This window comes from Cryptomeria japonica, chromosome 10, assembly GCF_030272615.1.
Source record: "Cryptomeria japonica chromosome 10, Sugi_1.0, whole genome shotgun sequence".
NCBI lineage: Eukaryota > Viridiplantae > Streptophyta > Pinopsida > Cupressales > Cupressaceae > Cryptomeria > Cryptomeria japonica.
Window position 1 is genome coordinate 513241043 of NC_081414.1, and position 21348 is coordinate 513262390.

The window sequence follows — 21348 nt, forward strand, 5'->3', positions numbered from 1 at the left end:
GTCTCCATAGTCATGGGCTATCACAAACTGTAGATTCCATAGTCATGGTGGCCAGGGGGGGTTTGCCTTGGGTTGAGCCTTGGCTCCACACACCCCAACAAAATAAATAAATAATTTTTTAATAAGAGCAAACAATAAAATTCTTTGCAAAAAACAAAATTACCAAAACATAAAATTTAATCACATAATTAAATAACACTACCAATTTTCTTAAGATATAATCTGGGATTTTTTTTCTCTAAACAATTGCAATTTTGAAATCTCGAATAAAAATTTAGAATTAAATCAAAGGCAATTTTAAACTCCCTCAACTATAATTAAAATTATAACCCCAAAACCCTCAAATTTTAACAAAGAAGATCTTCCACAATAAAAATCAATTTTACCAAAGAACCAAAGTTTGAATTCATTTTAAATAAATATTTTTCAGAGAAAACAAATGCACACACAAGGGTTTTCCAACCCCTACCTAGAAACACACTCCTGGAAGAGATTAGCCAATTCCAATACCCAACATGCACATCAGCCCCTATGTGCGTGAAAAGTGGTAATCTGTAAGCTGTAAGACACAAACACTTCAATAAGTCATTGCATGCATGGTTAGACATATATAATCAATGAATGTAAAAACCATAACAAATCGACCTATTTCCTTCTAAAAGATGTGAGTATAGACTTGCTCTCACATTTGTCTAAGCAATACCAGTGACTAGACTACACCAAGATGAAGGATTTAATCTATATAAGCACGAGATTAAACTAAATTGATAAAATATTAAGCTATATGAATGCAAGATTAGGCTAGATGAATGAATATTAAGCTAGATGAATTCAAGCAATCATGATTAAACTAATATGCAAAAAGCTAAGATACAATAATCTCAAAGCACAATATTCTCAATGACTCTAGAGCAAAAACTGCATAATAACAATAAATCTCCAGGGTGTTTTGAATTAGAGATGAAAGGCTGAATTTATAGAGAATCCAAAGAGAGACCAACAGTCAAGATCGATTAATGATGAGCGGTTGAGATTCCTCAAGAAAAAGAACAATCCAGGTGAATTGAAATAATTGGATGCTTTCATTCAGTTTCAGAGAAGATTAGATTGAGTTGATCTTGAGATAAATTCCAATTAAAGCTTGATTGAATGCATTGAGATTATAAGTCTGAGTTTGCATTGGAGATAAAATCAATTGGAGTCATGCACTTGAGATAAAATTAGTTGATTCCATGCATTTGAGATAAAATTAGTTGATTCCATGCACATTCCTCTTATTTGCTCAAGATTTTTATTAGAAAAACCCTCTTCAATGCAACTAAACTTCTTTCCTCAAGATTTGCTTTGAGTTTTAATTTTAGAGAAAATGATTTATTAAATTTAATTATTTTTCTTGCTTTTCTGAGATTTCTCAAGTTATCTCAAATTTAGAAAAAGAAATATCTCAAGTTGATTTCTTCTCTCAATTTAATTCCTTTTTGTAATTTAATTCCTTTGTTTGCAAATTAATTCCTTTTTTTTTGCAAATTAATTCCTTTTTTTAAAATTAATTCTTTTTTGATGATTTAATGGCAAATTTATATATTAATTAAATATGCTAGGATATTTAATTAAATAAATAGGAAAATTGATTAAAATGATTTACTTGGAATGATTAATTAATTAAATGAATATTTAATTAATTTAAGATGATTTATTTGCCATGTGACATTGATGATTGAGGAATTAAATAATTAGGTGCTCAAGATTGATTTAATTGCCTTTGGTTAGGACCTTGGTGATGTAGCCGAGATTAAGGGCCCATGGTTTAGATGACCATTTTTAGGGTATTACATTTGCCCCTCTTTGAATTGATGTTCTAGGAGCCCATTGATTCAAAGAATAGTTGATGTCAAATAGATATCAATTCTGAACTTGATGGATCAAAAACCGATGAAGAGCGAGATGTTCAGCTTGATTTGAAGCGATAATACTTAACAAATTGATCAAAGAGATATCAATCCTGAACTTGACTAAACTAGGACTGATGAAGAGCGAGATACCGTTCTTGAACTTGATGGATCAAGATACGAGCACCAATCTAGAACTTGATTGAACTAGAATCGATTAAGCAAGATTGATAAAACTGATTCTGAACTTGATTGAACAAGAACTGATTAGCGAGACAGAATGTCCATCTTAATTTGATGTGATGAAACTGAACACCTATTTGGATTGAGCGTGTGATCACTAACAAAAAGACTCTTTAAACCCTTGATTAGGTTTAAATGAATAATCATCTTGATGAGATGGGATGAAACTGATTACCATTAAGAGACTGATTCAGATGAAGACGATATCATCTTGATTTGGTGCGATGAATGTAATGCCCCGCCAGGAAACCCCGAAGGGAGAAGCCAAAATACAAGATTAGAGTGCAATAATTTTTTTTATTTTTTTTTTAAGTTGCACCACATTAAGATACAACAAGATATCAAAGATTCAGATTACATAGCGGAAGACATCAACTAACACCTAAAGAGTTTCCCAACGAGATTACTTAAAATCACAATTCACTTAACTCACACAATTAATCCAATAAGCTGATTATCTTAATAACGAAATAATTCTTAATCAGGATAATTTCTTTCAAAAGATGGAAATATAATTCACAAGCAAAGATTCATCCATTAAGATCTATTCATAATCTTCATTCAAGCTTTTCATTTAAAATTACAAGCCACACATCTAATATTCTAACACACTAGAATTCCATCATAAACATAAGAGATCTTTTCAAGCATACTTAATTTCCTTAACAACAACTGAATATATTCCATTACTCTAAGTTACATTACTTCATATTCCAATTTATTGCATCTTAAAAGATGATTGCATACTAGCATCTACTATAAATCTCATCCACTTATGCATTCATCAACATGGCATTCAAGAAAGGACTGCATATAAGCATTTAAAGTTAATTTCATTTATCCACTTATCCATTCTAACATAAGCTAATCATACATGATAAAGCTGATTAAAGGAAACATAAGAGAATACATCACATAACACCATAATGATCTCGGAGTTCACCCCTAAAGGGCTACATCTCCGGGTCTGCTCAACTGCAAGACCCCTCTGATAAATAATAAAGTTAAGAATACAAGAGGTTACACCATTACAAACCGGCCGTCAAGGCGAAACATATACAATATACAAGCGACCACATCGGTCAATAAATACATAAACGATCCCTGAAAAGAACAGGATCCAGCTGAACATAATCAAAGCTAAAACAAAGGTCCAGAAGAGCATCCACAAGACTGAGCCATCACCACCCAAGGTCTAACCTGAAACTAGGTACTCACAAGGGCATAGACAATAGGATGACCCACAAAGGTACTCCTAACAGGACAAAACGATAACACACTAGCGAACGTAGGGACAAGTGTCATCACACAACTTGGTATGGATACCATGGCAAGTCTTCATAGGTTCTAGCCCCATACACTGGGTTACCCTGGCAACCCAATCCGAGCTTCCGGCCCATCCAAGCCTCATGTGGACCCACACATCCTCTCGTGAAGACAAGGATGGTGGTTTGCCATTTCAGGCCTTCTCACAGCATGTCGGGTCTATGTTAGCACTCGTCCCATGTGTGAGGCACATTATCTTACTTAGAGATTACATTCTAATCTACTGTTAGGTTATCACTTATTAGACTCACTTTCGACGGGTTACCCAGTAGCCACTTTGGGCGCGGCCCCCAATCGAAAGCCACTTTCCCATACGACACTAGACTATACTCAGACAAACTCAAAACCCAAGGAATACACATGGTCAGACAAACAGAGTTCAAGAAGGGAGAAACAAACATCTTGTCAAACACGACTCAAAAGTGGTACACTTAGTGACGGTGCTCTAACTAGAGACCTGACAAACTAAGGTCAACCACGAATCATCATTCGACACCCATACAAGGGATATGACCAACTATGACAACACCACAATACAATAGTCAACTCGGAATCGAGGACTGAAACAGGTACCCCAAATCATTCCATACGACAGGGTCCTAACAAACAAAGCACGACTTGCCGATTCATAATCAAGAGCGAATATAGAAATTAAACTCGCATAGGCAATAATTGGAAAAGATAATATGTTCTCAAATTGATTTAAGCATAACAGTTGATCCAATTCTCTAATTGATCTAAGTTTTCAAAAAGCATTGACGGGAAATCACCGTTACCAGGTGAGTACAATACCACAATTACAATAGTACCATTGTCTATTTCTCAACAAAGGGAAAATATAATTTAACCATTCATTTACTAAATGATAATATCAGTAACTAAACAATTTCCCAAATGATACTAAATTAAGTTCCCAAAAGCACATCGTTTAAATTCAAATATCCAACGATAAAATATCTCACGTACTTCTCGATTACTCAAGTGATATGTTCTAGAATAATATTCAACATCATCAATTAGTAATTATATCGTATTTCAACAATTTTTCAAGAACATAATATTCTATTTTATTTTTAAACAATACTACCTCAATTAGCCAAATGCTCTAATCAGCTAGAAGGTAAGATATAAATTTATTAATCCAAGATAAATCAGAATATAATCAATAATATTCAATTGCGAAATTAACAGTTTTAGAACTTAATTAGACAGAGTGCATAAGTCATGAAATGAAATTGGATAATAATTAACCTATAAACTCCATTATAAAATTAATCAATATCGAATTATCATTTATCATGATTATACCACCTTAATCATAATTAAGAATCTAATTAAAACTTAACATTAAAATAATATTTAAAATATTATATGCATTTTTTTTTTGAATAATAAAAAAAATACATTAAAAAAAAACATTTAAAAAAAAAAAAACTAATAAAAAAAGCATTTTTAAAAAGGGGCGAAGGCGGGGCCCACCTCCCAATGGGGACGGCTGGGCACCCAAACCCTAGCCGCAGGCGGGAACCGCGCGGGCGGCGCCACTGTGGTGCCCGTAGGTCCCGCGGTGCCCTGCGGCCACCGCAATGTGTCCGCGGCCTCTGCGAGCAGAACAAGGCACGGGGGGAGGGGCGGAGGAGGCGGGTGGAGCTCCGCTCCCTGCCCTCCGAACCCCAATCCCAAATCTATTTAAAAACAAACGCACGGTTCGATAAAAAATATATATATATATTTTTTTTTAAAACACAGTTCGAAAATAATAAAAACGCCACACCCAATAAGAATGCAAATTTCGATTTAATATAGACTTGGTTTAGAAGAACAATGTTTTGGAATCACATTTTCTTTGATGGCATTCATCATTTCCAAACACAAAGGGGTTTCAAACACAAATGGGTTTCAACATCCAAAATAGATTGAGGAACAACAAAGCCCCAAATTTGGTTTTCATTTAATCCCTATTTTTTTTTAAACTTCAACCAGATTTTCATAAACACCAAAATGATTTTCTTTATGCAAGAAACCAAGAATAACCAGAGGCCTACCTGATTTAGCAATCCTGGCAAGATCAGAGGAGAGCCCAAACCTGCAAGCTCCAAGCAAAATCCTTCCAAAATTCCCCAATTTCCTCCAAAAATATTCTCCAACCAAAAACTTTCCAAAAATGTCCATCCTCCAAAATTTTTCCAAAAAATTAGGTTATATGGAAGAGTTGACCAAAATTTCTATTTTTGGGAATTAAAATTTTTATTTAAAATTAATTCTTAAAAATAATTCTTTTCTAACTTTAACAACAAATTAAATTGCTTTTCAATTCAAAATCGATTTTTCTCATCTAATTCAATTTACCCTTTCCAATTTCAAATGCCAACAGAATACAATAGAATCTATGGCAATTAAATACAAAACTTTCTTTTCAACAGCATATCCAAAATGCATTTAATATTCAAAATCAGTCATTTAATCGAACTTACTCCCAATTTAAAATGAGCAATCCAATATCAACGAAAATCGCATAACGAAATCCCGATTAATTTAGTCCATTAATCTCTAATGCACAAATACATATTTAATCAAAATAATTACTAAGGACTAATTAATCAATTTAACCAAACACACCAAGCACGCAAACCGAGAAGGTCAACCAAACAGACGACTCGCAAACCCAACCAAAAGGGATTACCGACGACGATTGACGATGCTCACCTGAGCACGACTAGGGTCAACTAGGGTCTTACGACCACCTAACCCAACTCTAAGGATAAAAGAGGTGCACTCAAACCTGCACATCCAGGTGAAGACGAACCTCGCACTCATGCGGCGTTGTACCTGAAATCTCCTGCAACCAAGAGTCATACATGCATACATATAGAAACTTAATGAGAGCGTTAGCCCAATATTAATACCACGAAATAGGAACACTAAACAACTTGCATACAACTAGTGTGAAAATCCACATCAACAGCTATGCGTTAAATCAAACATCTGACTATAATCATTATATTAACATAAACTAAACAAGATTAAACCAAGATTAGAAATTGATTAGGGCAGGGGTACTACAATGAAACTGATATGCCCCTAGAGAATGATTGAAGTTCGATTAAGCTTTGATTTGAAAATATTTGCTGCTCGGCTTTTGATGAAGATTTGAAAAAAAAATCTTGACTTTACAATGATGTAATCACTGATAAAGATGATGTAATGAGTATGCCCCCTCAGGAGCGAAATCGAAAGATAGCAAGATCGCAGTGATTTTAGGAAATTGTGTTTATTAAAATAATTTTTTGATAATAATCTAAGCACGGAGATTAATGCAAGAATTAAATTGAGATCAGAATTGATTCAAAAAATATTTGAGTACAAAATGATGTAAAAATTGATGCGAAGATGAAAGTGCCAAGTGGTCAACATTATGAAAATCTGACTAGAAAATTGACGTTAGATTTCAATTTTGATCCTAAAATTAGCGAAGAAATGATGATTGTTCAAATTCAGGCTCTTATTCAAAGGATGAAGAGAATAATGTTATCATGTGAAAATCACTTGAAATGCACAAAGCTTAGTATGAATGCAACCTAAAACTTAGTCACTAGATTTGGTATGCTTATTTATCATCCCTGAGCGTTTTATAATGTCGGAAATAGATATAAGCACCAAGGCATGAAGAGCCAGGATGACCTAAATGTCACTTCCTTTTGATGTAGAAAGCAAACATAAGCACCAAGGCAAGAAGAGCCATGATGACTTGAATATTTCTTGCGTCCAAACACACCAGACAGAGCAAAGTTCCTTCCTTTTCATATGCAACATTAATTACTGATGAGGAGGTATACTCAAAGAGAGTTGATTCCTTGTCTAGGGGCAGTCAAGTGTTGTCCTAGTGGGCTGCCTTCATTTTTCATTTGGTCTGCTAGTCAATTTAGACATCTCAACTCTCTAGGAGTGCTCCCAATCAAGATGTGCTCACTAGTTGCTCAAGCATGGTTTGGATTCACAAGGGTAAATCCAACCTCACACTCTCAATCTCCTAAAAAATGCTTTCAGAGTTTGTAGTAGGTGTTTATGATTTTTTCCAAGGGTAATAAACTAGTTTTGAGTATGGGTTTTATTCATTTCCCCATCGCTCCTTCCTTTCCCTATTTTCTAGGCCTAGTAGTCCTAAAGCCCCAATTAGCCCTACCTAACCGATTTTTGTTTATTTGATCACAATTTCCCCAAAGACCCACACAAAATCTTTGATGATAAAGATACCCTTTTTAGAGTACTTTCCAATTTATGACATGAGAAATCTCAGTATGACCGTACAGGTATGGAACCTAAGAAATGCTTGTTTTAGGTGTTTTTTGGCTTATTTTGGTCTTTTTCTAAGGGTTTTGTGTCTTCCTTGATCTGCAACACCTCCAAACTCACCCATATTCTCTGCCACACCTCAATTTCTCAAGCCAAACACTCTACACTTCCAACCCTGCTCATCCCTGCAAGCACTTGCATAATTTTATTCTTTTCCTAACTGAGCTATGACTGAGCTTGCCTAGGAAATGGTGCTCATTGGCCTTTCAATGACCTTCAAAGGAAAATAAAGAATATGTACACTGTACAAAGGTTCCATGGCTTGAGTCCCAAGGGTTATTGAGAAGAAGTCAAAGGACTTCAAGCAGGAACCATGTTTGGCCTCTCAAACCCTTACTCAAGCCGAGAGCTTGCAAAATTGAAACCTCAATTCAAACCTGAAATAAAGCTAACCAAAATGATTCTTGAGCACTACAAGAACATGTAAAAAACAAGCATAGAACAGAAATTCAATCAATCCATTAAGTACGGATTGTTGCTCTAATTCTTGAAAAATGCAAGGTAAAAACTCAAAAAATGGTCTCCAGTTTGTATTCCAATCTACTCTAGGCTTTCAACAACCTCACTACATTCATTATTAGGGAATTTATATGTCATTTTTTTCCTAACTAACTCTCCATTAGTTTTCTAACCAACTCTTTCTTAAAAATGCAAAAAGTTGCTCAATGTTACAAAAAGTTGTTAAGCAACTTTGAGAACTTTTGCCAAAAAGTGCATTTTTGCCTTACATGCTTTGTTTTCTCCTCCAAACCATCTAGGATGACTAAATACAATTAAATTAACATGTCTCAATTCCAAACAAGGCTATTCAAGTCATTTTTCATCAAAATGCAAGATTATGCCATTTTACGCTTACAAGGGCTTACAAGCCAAAATTGAGCAAATGCATTGTCCTAAGGACATTCAACCTACCAAAAATTTTCAAAAAACATATGAGGACCTAAGAGAAGACTCTTATTCACCATCTCAAACCAAACTATTAACAAACACACCAAAAATGAAGAAGTTGAACTCAAAACTAGGTGCTTCTGCACCATACTCCCCCAAAGAAAAGAAGTCAAGTGACTCCTTGAGGCAGCAAAGAAAGTGGAACTCCATGCTTAGAGTAGTCTATCTTAGGTATCCAAATAGCCTCTAATGCTGGAAGGTGCTTCCACTTGACCAAGTGCTCCATGTAGGCGGTATGCCTTGTTTTCTTCAAAATTCTAGAATCTAACACCTTCTCGGCTTGGGGAATGGGTGCAGCTAGTAAGGGCAGGTCTGAAAGTGCTTGAGAGACCTTTGAAACTATGTTATCTTCTGCTGGAAGTGTGCCCTTATACTGCACCAAATCTGCCACATTGAAAATGGGTGACAAAGCCATATCACCGGGTAAGTCTACCTTGTATGCATTATTGCCATACTTGGCCAAAAATTTGCAAGGACCTATCCTCCTCATCTGAAGCTTGCTAAGGACACCTTTCCAAAGTCTTGCCTTGTTCAAATATACCATCACCATGTCACCAACAACAAATTGGATGTCTTTTCTTTTCTCATCCACTTTGTCCTTGATCTTTTGAGTAGTATCCAATAGAGGTGTCCTAACCTACTCATGAACCTATTGCATTGATTAGGCCATGTCCAAGGCATGTCCACTCTACTGCCCCATCTTTCCCACATCTCTAAGCTCCAAAAACCCTCTAGGATGAATGCCATACACCACCTCAAAAGGACTTTTATCGGTCGACCTATTCACACTATCATTGCAGGCAAACTCAACTTGATGGATGATTTGATCCCAAGCTTGACCATTCTCTTTTGTTAGGCATCTAAGTAGATTCCCAAGTGTTCTATTGACCACCTCAGTTTGGCCATCCATTTGGGGATGATAGGCTGAACTGAAAGACAAATTAGTACCTAATCTTTGCCACAAAGTTTTCCAAAAATGACCAATAAACTTTGCATCCCTATCTGACACAATGTTGATAGGTAAACCATGAATCCTAATAACCTCTTTGAAAAACAAGTGAGCAATATGACTAGCATCATGAGTGACCTTGCATGGAATAAAATGAGCCATCTTACTAAACCTATCTACCACCACATAGATGATATCAAAACCTGATTTGGTTTTAGGAAAACCAACCACAAAGTCCATACTTACACACTCCCATGGTCGGTTGGGAATAGGTAAAGGCTAATAGAGACCAGCATTGGAAGATGTACCCTTAGCTCTTTGGAAAACCACATATTTCTCCACATATAGTCTGATATCTCTTTGCATTTTAGGCCAAAGGTAGAACCTTTGGACAAGTTCCAAAGTCTTGTTCAAACCAAAATGTCCACTCAAGCATCCATTATGCTTCTCTTGCATCAAGTTTTCTCTCATAGACCCTTTAGGCACACATAGTTGTCCTCTTTTGAACAAAAGGCCATCTTGCAAGGTGTAATCTGCATATTCACTATGAAAATGGTTTCCAAACCCTTGACAAACCTTGTAGGCGGCAGCAAAGTCTTCATCTTCTTCATACAATTCCTTGAAAATATCCACTCCAATGCTTTTACGTTGCACTTCTTGCACTGTTAGTAACCTCCTACTCAATGCATCAGCTACCTTATTACATTGTCCTTTCTTGTGTTTAATGGTAAAGGTATATGATTGCAAATACTCTACCCATTTAATATGCCCATGGTTTAACTTTTCTTGAGAATTAAGGAAGCTAAGAGATTGATTATCAGTGTAAACCACAAATTCCTTAGGTAAAAAATAATGCCTCCATTTCCTAAGACATTGGACAAGTGAATACAATTCCAAATCATAGGAGGAATACCTTTTCTTTGCATCATTGAGTTTCTCACTGAAGAAGGCAACCGTTCTATTATCTTGACTCTAAACTGCTCCAACCACTATGTTGCTTGCATCACATTCAATTGTGAAGAGCTTGTCAAAGCTTGGTAGGATAAGTACCAGTTGAGTAGCTACCTTTGTCTTCAAGAGATCAAAACCTCTTTTTTCTTCCTTTGTCCATACAAACTTGGTTCTCATACCTCCCTTGATTGTCTCAAGCATGGGTGCACATATTTCACTGAACCCTCTGATGAACTTCCTATAAAACTGAGCCAAGCCATGGAAACTTCTCACTTCTCTTGTTGTCCTGGGTGTGGGCCAACTAATTATGGTTTCCACCTTAGAGGTATCCATCTTCAAATCACCTCTTGAGACTACAAACCCAAGATACACCAACTCCTGTTTCATAAACTCACATTTCTCCAAATTGATGGTTAGTTGTTCATCACATAGTTTACTCAAGACAATTCCTATATGCTTAAGATGCTCATCTTTAAACTTACTAAAAATTAAGATGTCATCTAAGTAAACAACAAAAAATTTACCAATGTAGTCCTTGAGTACTTCATTCATTAGTCTCATGAATGTGCTAGGGGCATTTGTGAGTCCAAATGGTATAACAAGCCATTCATAGAGTCCTTTTGTAGTCTTGAAGGTTGTCTTCCATTCATCACCCTTCTTTATTCTAATTTGGTGGCAACCACTCTTGAGATCTATCTTGGTGAAGTATTCAGTACCTCCCAAACAATCCATCAAGTCTTCAATTCTTGGGATGGGAAATCTATATCTGATAGTAATCCAGTTTATGGCTCTAGAGTCAGTGCAAAGCCTCCAAGTACCTCCCTTCTTTGAAGCCAAAACTGTGGGTACTACACATGGGTTGATGCTCCTCCTGATTAATCCATTATCTAGGAGCTCTTTTATTTGCTTGGCTATCTCCTTGTTCTGATCATGTGTCATTTTATAATCTGCCTTATTGGGCAAAGAAGCTTCGGGTATAAAATCAATTTGATGACTTATGGCACATTGAGGAGGCAATGTAGCTGGTGTTCCATCACTGATGATGTCCTCAAACTGATTTAGGACCTGTTGCACTTCTTTAGGAATGCTCACCTTCTTCTCCTTGTTGTCCTCTTTTGGCTTCACAATAATGGCAAACCCCACTCCTTCTCCCTCCTTGAGGGTGTTAATGAACTCTTTCTCACCAACCAGCAACACATTAGGACCTTTGGACCTACCCTCTACTTGGTCTCCTATGGACTAGATTTTGTAGGTGGTTCCATCCTTTTGGAAGGTATAAGCATTCTTCTCTCCATGGTGTATTGTCTTTCTGTCAAACTACCATGGTCTACCTAGGAGTAGGTGGCAATCATCCATGGGCAAGATATCACACAAGATTTTGTCTTTGTAGCCTCCTATTGTGAACTCTGCCCAAGTTTGTTCATTTACAAGAACATGCTTCCATTTGTTGAGCCATGTAACTCTATAAGGATCACTATGTGGTATTCTTGGTAGATTGAGCTTACTCACCACTTCCTCTGACACTATGTTGTATGTGGATCCTGAATCCACTACCACTCTACATACCTTTCCCATTATCTTGCATTTTATTTTGAACAAGGATCTCCTTTGGTTAGGTTCCTCATTAACCGGTTCTTTGATCAAGACTCTCCTTATCATGAGGTTCTCTCCAACCTCTGAATCCAAACTTACTTATGATGCTTTCATGTTTGTTGCATCCTCTTGAGCATAATTTACTCTCCTCTCACCTCCTTGGGATGAAGAAGACTTCTCAGGGCATCTATAGGTCGAGTGTCCAATTTGATGGCAATTGTAGCACTTCATGGTGGCAAAATAGAACCCTCTTCCTGATCCACTAGACCTTCCTCTATTAGAGTTGCTAGATCCCCTTCCTCTATAGCTACTCTTGCTATTGGAATCCCCACTTTTCTCAACCAACTTGGATTACCCTTGGGATCTTTGGTCTACACTTCTTCCACCAAAACTACCTCTCTGACCTCTGACATCTCTTCCCCTACCTCTACCTCTGTTGCTTTGTTCTTGTTTCTTCTTTCTCTTTTCCTCCACTTTTAGTGCCAACTGATAGCACTTGTGCATGGTGTTGGGGCATAACAAGCTTAATTCCTCTTTAATATTCCATCTCAAGCCATTTAAGTATCTGGATACCTTGATGCTCTCATCCTCTACTACATTGGATCTCTGACATAGCTTCTGAAATTCCTTAGTGTAGCTACTCACATCCAAGTCTCTTTGTCTCAAATTTTGTCTCCTCTTATGCAACTGGATCTCATAATCTTCGGGGATGTATGCCTCTTTCACCTTGGCTAACATGCCCTTCCAAGTAGCTATTGGGTTCTTTCCATCTTTTTGCCTCTTTTCTTTAATAAATTTCCACCAAGTCAATGCCACCCCTCTCAATCTGGACTTGGACATCTCCACCTTTTCTTCCTCACTGATTCCATCACATTCAAAGTGATTCTCCAATCCCTCTATCCATTCCAGGACTACCTCAGGCTTCATTTTTCCACAAAAAAGTGGCACTCCATCTAGGGATTTTCCTCCTAAGGCTTTGATTGCTTTAAGGAAAGGTTATTTAGGTATAATAGGGTCTGGTTCAGGAGCCCTATCCTCTTCTACAACTTCTTTACCCATCCCCTCATTGACCTTGAATGTCACTTTCTCAGTTTTATCTTCAACTACGTCTAGTTTTCTCTCCAGTTGTAGTAATCTTTCTCTGAGGAGCCTATTTTCTTCCTCTTGGTATTCTACCTTCTTGGGTAGTTCTGCATTGGTCACCATCCTTAGACTATTCTCTCCTACTGATTCAGTGTCTGTCATGTACTGGCTTCTTCCCAAATCTTGGTTGCTCTGATACCACTATGATGAGGAGGTATACTCAAAGAGAGTTAATTCCTTGTCTAGGGGTAGTCAAGTGTTTTCTTAGTGGGCTCCCTTCATTTTTCATCTGGTCTACTAATCAATTTAGACATCTCAACTCTCTAGGAGTGCTCCCAATCAAGATGTGCTCACTGGTTGCTCAGGCATGGTTTGGATTCACAAGGGTAAATTCAACCTCACACTCTCAATCTCCTAAAAAATGCTTGCAGAGGTTGTAGTAGGTGTTTATGATGTTTTCCAAGGGTAATCAACTGGTTTTGAGTATGGGTTTTATTCATTTCCCCATCGCTCCTTGCTTTCCCTATTTTCTAGGCCTAGTAGTCCTAGAACCCCAATTAGCCCTACCTAACCGGTTTTTGTGAATTTGCTCACAATTTACCCAAAGACCCACACAAACTCTTTGATGATCAGGATACCCTTTTTGGATTACTTTCGAATTTATGACATGAGAAATCTCAGTATGACCGTATAGGTACGGAACCCAAGAAATGCTTGTTTTAGGTGGTTTTTGGCTTGTTTTGGTCTTTTTCTAAGGGTTTGGTGTCTTCCTTGGTCTGCAACACCTCCAAACTCACCCATATTCTCTACCACACCTCACTTTCTCATGAAAAACACTTTGCACTTCCAACCCTACTCATCCCTGCAGGCACTTGCATATTTTCATTCTTTTCCTAACCGGGCTATGACTGAGCTTGCCTAGGAAATGATGCTCATTGGCCTTTCAATGACCTCCAAAGGAAAATAAAGAGTATGTAAATTGTACAAAGGTTCCATGGCTCTATTCCCAAGGGTTATTGAGAAGAAGTCAAAGGACTTCAAGCTGGAACCATGTTTGGGCCTCTCAAACCCTTACTCAGGTCGAGAGCTTGCAAAATTGAAACCTCAATTCAAACCTACAATAAAACTAACCAAAATGCTTCCTGAGAACTACAAGTAAATGTAAAAAACAAAAATCAAAGAACAACAATGCAATCAATCCATTAAGTACGGATTGTTGCTCTAATTCTTGAAAAATGCAAGGTAAAAAATCAAAAAATAGTCTCCAATTTGTATTCCAATCTACTCTAGGAGTTCAGAAACCTCACTACATTCATTTTCAGGGAATTAATATGCCATTTTTGTCCTAACTAACTCTCTATCGGTTTTCTAACCAACTCTTTTCTCAAAAATGCAAAAAGTTGCTCAACGTTGCAAAAAGTTTTCAAGCAACTTCGACAACTTTTGCCAAAAAGTGCATTTTTGCCTTACATGCTTTGTTTTCTCCTCCAAATCATCTAGGATGACTAAAGACCATTAAATTAACATGTCTTAATTCCAAACAAGGCTATTCAAGGCATTTCTCATCAAAATGCAAGATTATGCCATTTTAGGCTTACAAGGGCTTACAAGACAAAATTGAGCAAATGCATTGTCCTAAGGACATTCAACCTACCAAAACTTTTCAAAACATATATGAGGACCTAAGAGAAGATTCTTATTCACCATCTCAAACCAAACTATGAACAAACACACCAAAAATGAAGAAGTTGAACTCAAAACTAGAACTCAAAACTAGGTGCTCCTGCACCTTATCTTGTCCGCAATGACCCTTTTATTGTTCATATCCTAAGACAGATTAAGCATGCATCTGGATTGCATAATAAAGAAATCTACTCAAAAAGACAAGGAAATGATTCCAACCTCCCTATAGCATACAAACAAATGGACTCAAGGTATGTGTGGCGATTTCACCTTGATGTGAAGGCACTTATCACAGACACCCAGCTTATGAGATGTTTTCAGATCATCGGAATCACTCCTACAAACATAAAACAAAGAAAAGTATTATGCCCCCAATCCTGGCTCCTCTTAGTCAAGATAGACTTCCTTGATTTACTCAGAGGGAATAATAAATGAAAATCAATGTAAGAGGCAACACACAAAGAAAATGTCAATCATATCTCAAACAGTTTTGGTGATTGTTTTAGTGTTCTTGCTTTGTGTACAAGCTAAAGCAAAGATGCTAAAAGCGGGAAATAAAATAGGAAATGCCAAATTTGCGTTGATATGATTTTTAGGATTTTTTTCAAGACATTTTATGATTTTATTTTTCAAGAATTTTTATGATTTTTTTTTTCCAGCTATGCCCCCAGTATGCAGACCTATATGACATGATGATCTGCAGAATGTATGTGGAGACAATGACTTTTTGATATGAACTATGTGATGCTCTGCAAAAAGGGCAAGTGTTAGGATAAAAATCTGTGGTAGTATAACACACAAACAACAAGAAACAAGTGTTAAGGTTAGTGCTATTCAACCAAAGATCAACCTAAGCAAGCATATCAAAAGAGACACCAAGAACAAAGTAAAACATTTAACTACGAATGTAAATGCAAGAAGACATCTCCAAATGCCTTCTACCATACTCTTGGCTCCTTCTCCTTTGTTCCTCTCCTCTCCAAGTTCCAAACTAGTGTAGCTCTCAGCAACTTTTTGTACTATGGATGCTTATGGAGGTTTGAGATTGAAGTATTTGCTCTAAATGTGAATAAAAAGCTAATACTATGCTATTGATAGTAAAATGATTTATTTTAACCAAAATGACAAGAAATTAGTAGTTTATGCTAAATGCTCTCTAAAACTCACTATAGCTTAAATGCATACAAGTTTTCAGGATTATGACTATGAATGCTAAATGCTTGAGGATTTGAAAATGAGGAATGTGAGCTCTATTTAAAGGTAAAATGGAGAAATGGATGGTTGAGATTGAGTAATCTCAACAAGGGTCAGGATTGAATGATTTGAGATCCATGTGAGGGCTTTCAACCCAATCCCAGGATGACAAGTGTCAATATGAGAGAGGTTGAGAGGAGAGGGAATAAGCATTAAATGCTTGACATGACCTTGGGAGTTAAGGTCAAGGTTAGTTGAATGGATAAACTCTTTATTCAAAGAATAAAGCTTTTATTAAATGGATAAACTCTTGTGCAAAGACAAAAGGGATAACCATGGTCAAAGCAATAAATGCTTGAGGAGACACATGAGTGCAAGTTGAAATAACCATAAATGGTTATGTAAGAGCCATTAATAGTCATGTAAGAGCCATTAGTGCTTTTGGAAGACTTTGGAGGTTAAATTGTTTGAACACACAAAACATTAAATGCTTTTCAAAGACTTTGAAGTCTTTGAGAAGTGACTCCAAGTTGCTTAGGAATGTGACAATAATTAGGGAATGGATTAGGTTAATTAGGAAGGGGTTAGAAGAATCTAGAAGTGGATTAGATTTGCAAGTGGGTTTGGTGGGTGAGGGAAAATAGGATTTTTAATTAAAATAAATTAATTTATTTCAATAAATGTGTGCAAGTTGCATTTGTAGGAAAATGCAAGTGGGGGGATAAATGTTTGATTTAATTTATTTAAAAGAGGAATAGGGGATTTAAATGAAATAAATATGATTTATTCATTTAATTGAGTGTGAATTTGGTTTAATGAATTAATTGAAATAAATTGAATAATTTATTTAATTAATAAGAGAATGTTTGAAGATGAATTAATTAAATATTAATTTAATTAACTATTGGCTAGTGGATTTTTAATTAAATAAATAGCAAATATTCATTTAATTAGAATGGACAAATTTATGTGACTACATTTGTCCCTCTTTGAGATGGTGCGGTTTATCGGGTCATTTCAAAGAAAGAAAAAAAGGTATGAAGAAATGGCTCATAAAATGAAAATTTAATGGGTGGTATGCCCCCTCGAGAGATGGGTTGCAAATTTTTGAAAAATCGGGCGATCTCTCAAAAAAGAAGGAAAATTGGCAGGGTGGTAGAAGAGAAGAAGTTAGCAATGCGGGTGAAAAATAGAAGAAATCGGAGGTAAAATGGAGAAATGGGAGGCTCGGGAAGTTCACGGGGACCACAGTGGTGAGTGGGGGAAAGTTATGGTGACTGTGAAAGGTTTAAATGGGGAGAAAGGGGTGAAAACAGGATCATTTGTTACCGTGATCAGTGTGAAACCAGAGCTCTGATAGTGACGTGTTCAGAGGAGCGAGCAACAGTCAGGATTCCAGTACCTATTGCAGAGCACCGTTTTGAGTGAGTCCGGCGATTCCAGCAGCCAGACGACTACGGACTAGTGGTATGCAAATTTAAAATTTTGGATTTCATGCATTTTTTATATGTTTTTTGCTGAGTCCAAGTTGAGTCAGGACAATAGCGCTAAAACTATGTTTTGGTGCTTTTGTCTAATTAACTAGCGCTTTTATGCTGCAATGGCGCTATTGTGTTGTTGTTTGGGCACTGTTGAAAATACTAGCGCTATTGTAGGCATGTTTAGGCACTTTTGTGTTTCGAGTGCTATTGAGGGGTCAATTAAGCACTTTTGTCTCTAAGCAGTGCTATTGAATAGCTTTTGTAGCACGTTTGTAGTTTTAGCGCTTTTGAATAGCTGATTAAGCGCTTTTGTTAGGGGTTTAGCGTTATTGTCTAGAAGTAGTGCTTTTGTTTGCAAGATAATAGATGCCCGAGTGTGTGTGAAAAAAATCTCCTGATGTTAATGATGGATGGATGGCGATGCAAAGTGGGAGTTGTTTTGAACCATAGCAGCCCGATGAGACTTAGGTCATTAGGATAAATGTCTGTTGAAGTCTAGGTGTGCCATGATTGCTTACCTGTTGAGACTTGAAGATACTTGATCAAAGTATCTGTTAATAGTCTAGGTTGAAACTTAAGAAAGTTTGAAAATAAAACAACTGATGATGTTTGATGATGCCCGTATGCAGAGGATCTACGCGTGTTGCAGTTACGCGAGAGACATCCAGCGACACAGGGGTTGCCGGATCAACTTACAGAGGCCGAGATTGATTATATTGTAGCGACTGGGCTGTACGATGTGATGCACATGCCCTTGATTCAGATGAATCACGGGTTGATTAGAGCTTTAGCAGAAGTGAGACGTGCACATTTCACCTTGCACAGGGGGAGATGATAGTGACTTTGGAGGATGTGTGGCGTATCCTTCATATTCACATTCAGGGTGAGCTAGTCACCTATGACAGATCATGGGGGACTGTAGCAGTTCAGCGAGTCTTTGATGAGGATGTGTACATTGATGATGGCTCGATCGCTTGGGAGGATATCACTACATTATACGAGCCGCTACCAGCACTTTTGTTAGGCATTATGGGAGGACTATTGTGCCTAGATAGGCGATCACATGGTCTGGCCGTTGGTTGGGGGCAGGTGATCGAGATGATGATTACAGAGGGAACCCAATTTTCCTGGGCACCGTGCGTGTTGGCGCACTTATATCAGGAGCTACATGAGGTGGTATACCGCGGGAGGGGCTCATTAGAAGTGGGAGTGATGCTGCTGCACATTTGGGCGTGGGAGCACTTACCAGTGACCCAACCAGTGAGTTTGAGATTTTGGGTAGTCGACCAGCCCTATATGTTTATGTACAGTGGTATGATGAGTCAGCCCCACCTGAGGAAGTTAGAGTGGTGGCGGCGAACATTGGATGATCTGGATGTCGTGATCTGGAGACCTTATCTGGAGTGTGAGCTGTGGGAGGATGATGCGGAGGCACTGTCGTATGTTTTCATGACCCGATTCCTCATTGGGAGGACATCTTATCATGTAGAGAGATAGGTGTCAGGCAGGGTTCTGAGGCAGTTTGGGTGGCAACAAGGACTGCCTAGGGGATTGGGGGAGTATGCGAGAGTGGTCCGAGAGAGGTATGCATGGGGACTAGTACTTCCATATGATTAGGCATTGGTAGAGTTTCAGACACTTCAAGCGAGGCCATGGGATATACGACCGAGGGTGGTGGATGTTGGGGTGTTAGATGAGTATACATAATATATGGCAGCTCATCCGATTCTACGGATATCTAATCCAACAGAGTCGGTTCCTGCTTTTGAGGATGAGAGGGGATGGAGATGGAGGAGGGGAGGAGGTTGAGGACCGATAGCAGATGGAGGAGGGGGACGAGATGGTGGTGGTGGAGAAGGAGATGATGGAGGTGGGGGAGGAGGAGGAGGAGGTGGTGGAGGTGGTGGAGGTGGTGGTTTAGGTGGCTTAGGTGGTCGGGTCCAGTGGAGAGGGAAAGGTGGATTGCCACTACGGATATCAAGAGGAGTCAGATTAGGTGGCCACGGTATGGAGAGGGAGATTTTGATGGACAGAGGGGAGGGAGCTACTGGAGAGGCACCTATGGAGACAGGGGGTGGTGATCCTTGGGAGCATATGCTAGCACATTTGCATACTTGACTGACAAAAGCTAAGACACGGGTGGATGATCTGGAGGCAGAGGTTGCAGCGAGAGATGTGCAGCTATTTGTACAAGAGTCAGAGCTGACTGTAGTGTTGTGGGAGAGAGATCAGGCTGTTGACAGGGTGGTCTAGTTGCAGGAGAGAGTGAGGGTTTTGGAGGGAGTACAGGGACAGGGGCCATCTGTAGAGGCATTGGCGAGGGAGGTACGGAGAGCAGGTGGAGAGGTTGATTATTGGCAGAGCCTATATGAGCAGGTGGTACCATCCAGTCAGCAAGCACTGAGCTATTCACAAATGTGATAGGCCAAATTAGAGCGATCCTAGAGGATGCAGAGCAATGGGGGTGTGATGGGTCCTCTACAGAGAGATAGATCAGGGGGTGCAGGAGCTAGTGGGGGTTTGATGGGGCCTCCATGGAGAGATATATCGGATGGTGCAGGGACTAGTGGTGGAGCAGGTGGCAATGGTGGTGCAGCATCTCATCAGAGTGGCATCTAAGAGAGCATTGTGCATATATATATTTGTATTGTATTTTGGACTATGTTTTGGATGGCTCTTGGTAGCCAATTTTGTAGACTTCATTATACTCTGATACATGAGATGATATATATGAGGAGATCCCATATTTTGATTATATGCATATTGTGATGTATGGATGCTATGCAAGATGGTGTCTTTATGAGTTTATTGCTTAGATGGATATGTGTATATGTATGCATTTATGAGATGATTCCTATATGCATGTTTTTATGATGATTTATGATGTTGGATACTGACATATGAATGCAAGTTTATACATGTGTGCATGTTTTGTTTGATGTAATGCTTTCTATATGTAATGCCATGATGATGATGTATGCTTATAATGATATGGACAGGATTTTGGTGTTTCATGTTGATATATTCGAAATGATGCATGCAATATTTTGAATGAATGATTCTATGTATGTAGATGCATCTAGATGGCGTTTTGGATGAATGTAATATGGATAAACAAAATGTAAAGTACAAATGTTTATATGATGTCTAAATTAATGTATATGTATAATGGATATATAAAATGGTATGAACCAATGTTTAGAGACAAATGGTTTTATGATTTTAAATGCCCAAATATGATTAAGTAAAAAATGATAATGGGATGATAATGCAACTTATGGTTTAATAACTGCATCTTAATGCAATTAAAAAAGGATAATGAATGCAATTTTAAAGGAATCCTAAAATGAGCATAATAAGGCACTTAATAATGGATGAATGAATGCACTTTTTAACTGACACTAAATGAATGTATGCAATGATACATGATAAAGGATAATAAAGGATGATAATATGATAATGGATAACTGACACTAGATGAATGCATAGTAAATGGTTAATACAATCAAGGACAAGTTGATCATATGAATGAATCTAATGATTATGCAATGATGCAAATGATATAAGAAGACTAATGTCAATAAATTAAATGAACTATATGCACTTTAATTAAAATTGACATGAATGTACTTGATGCAAAATGCAACTAAATGTA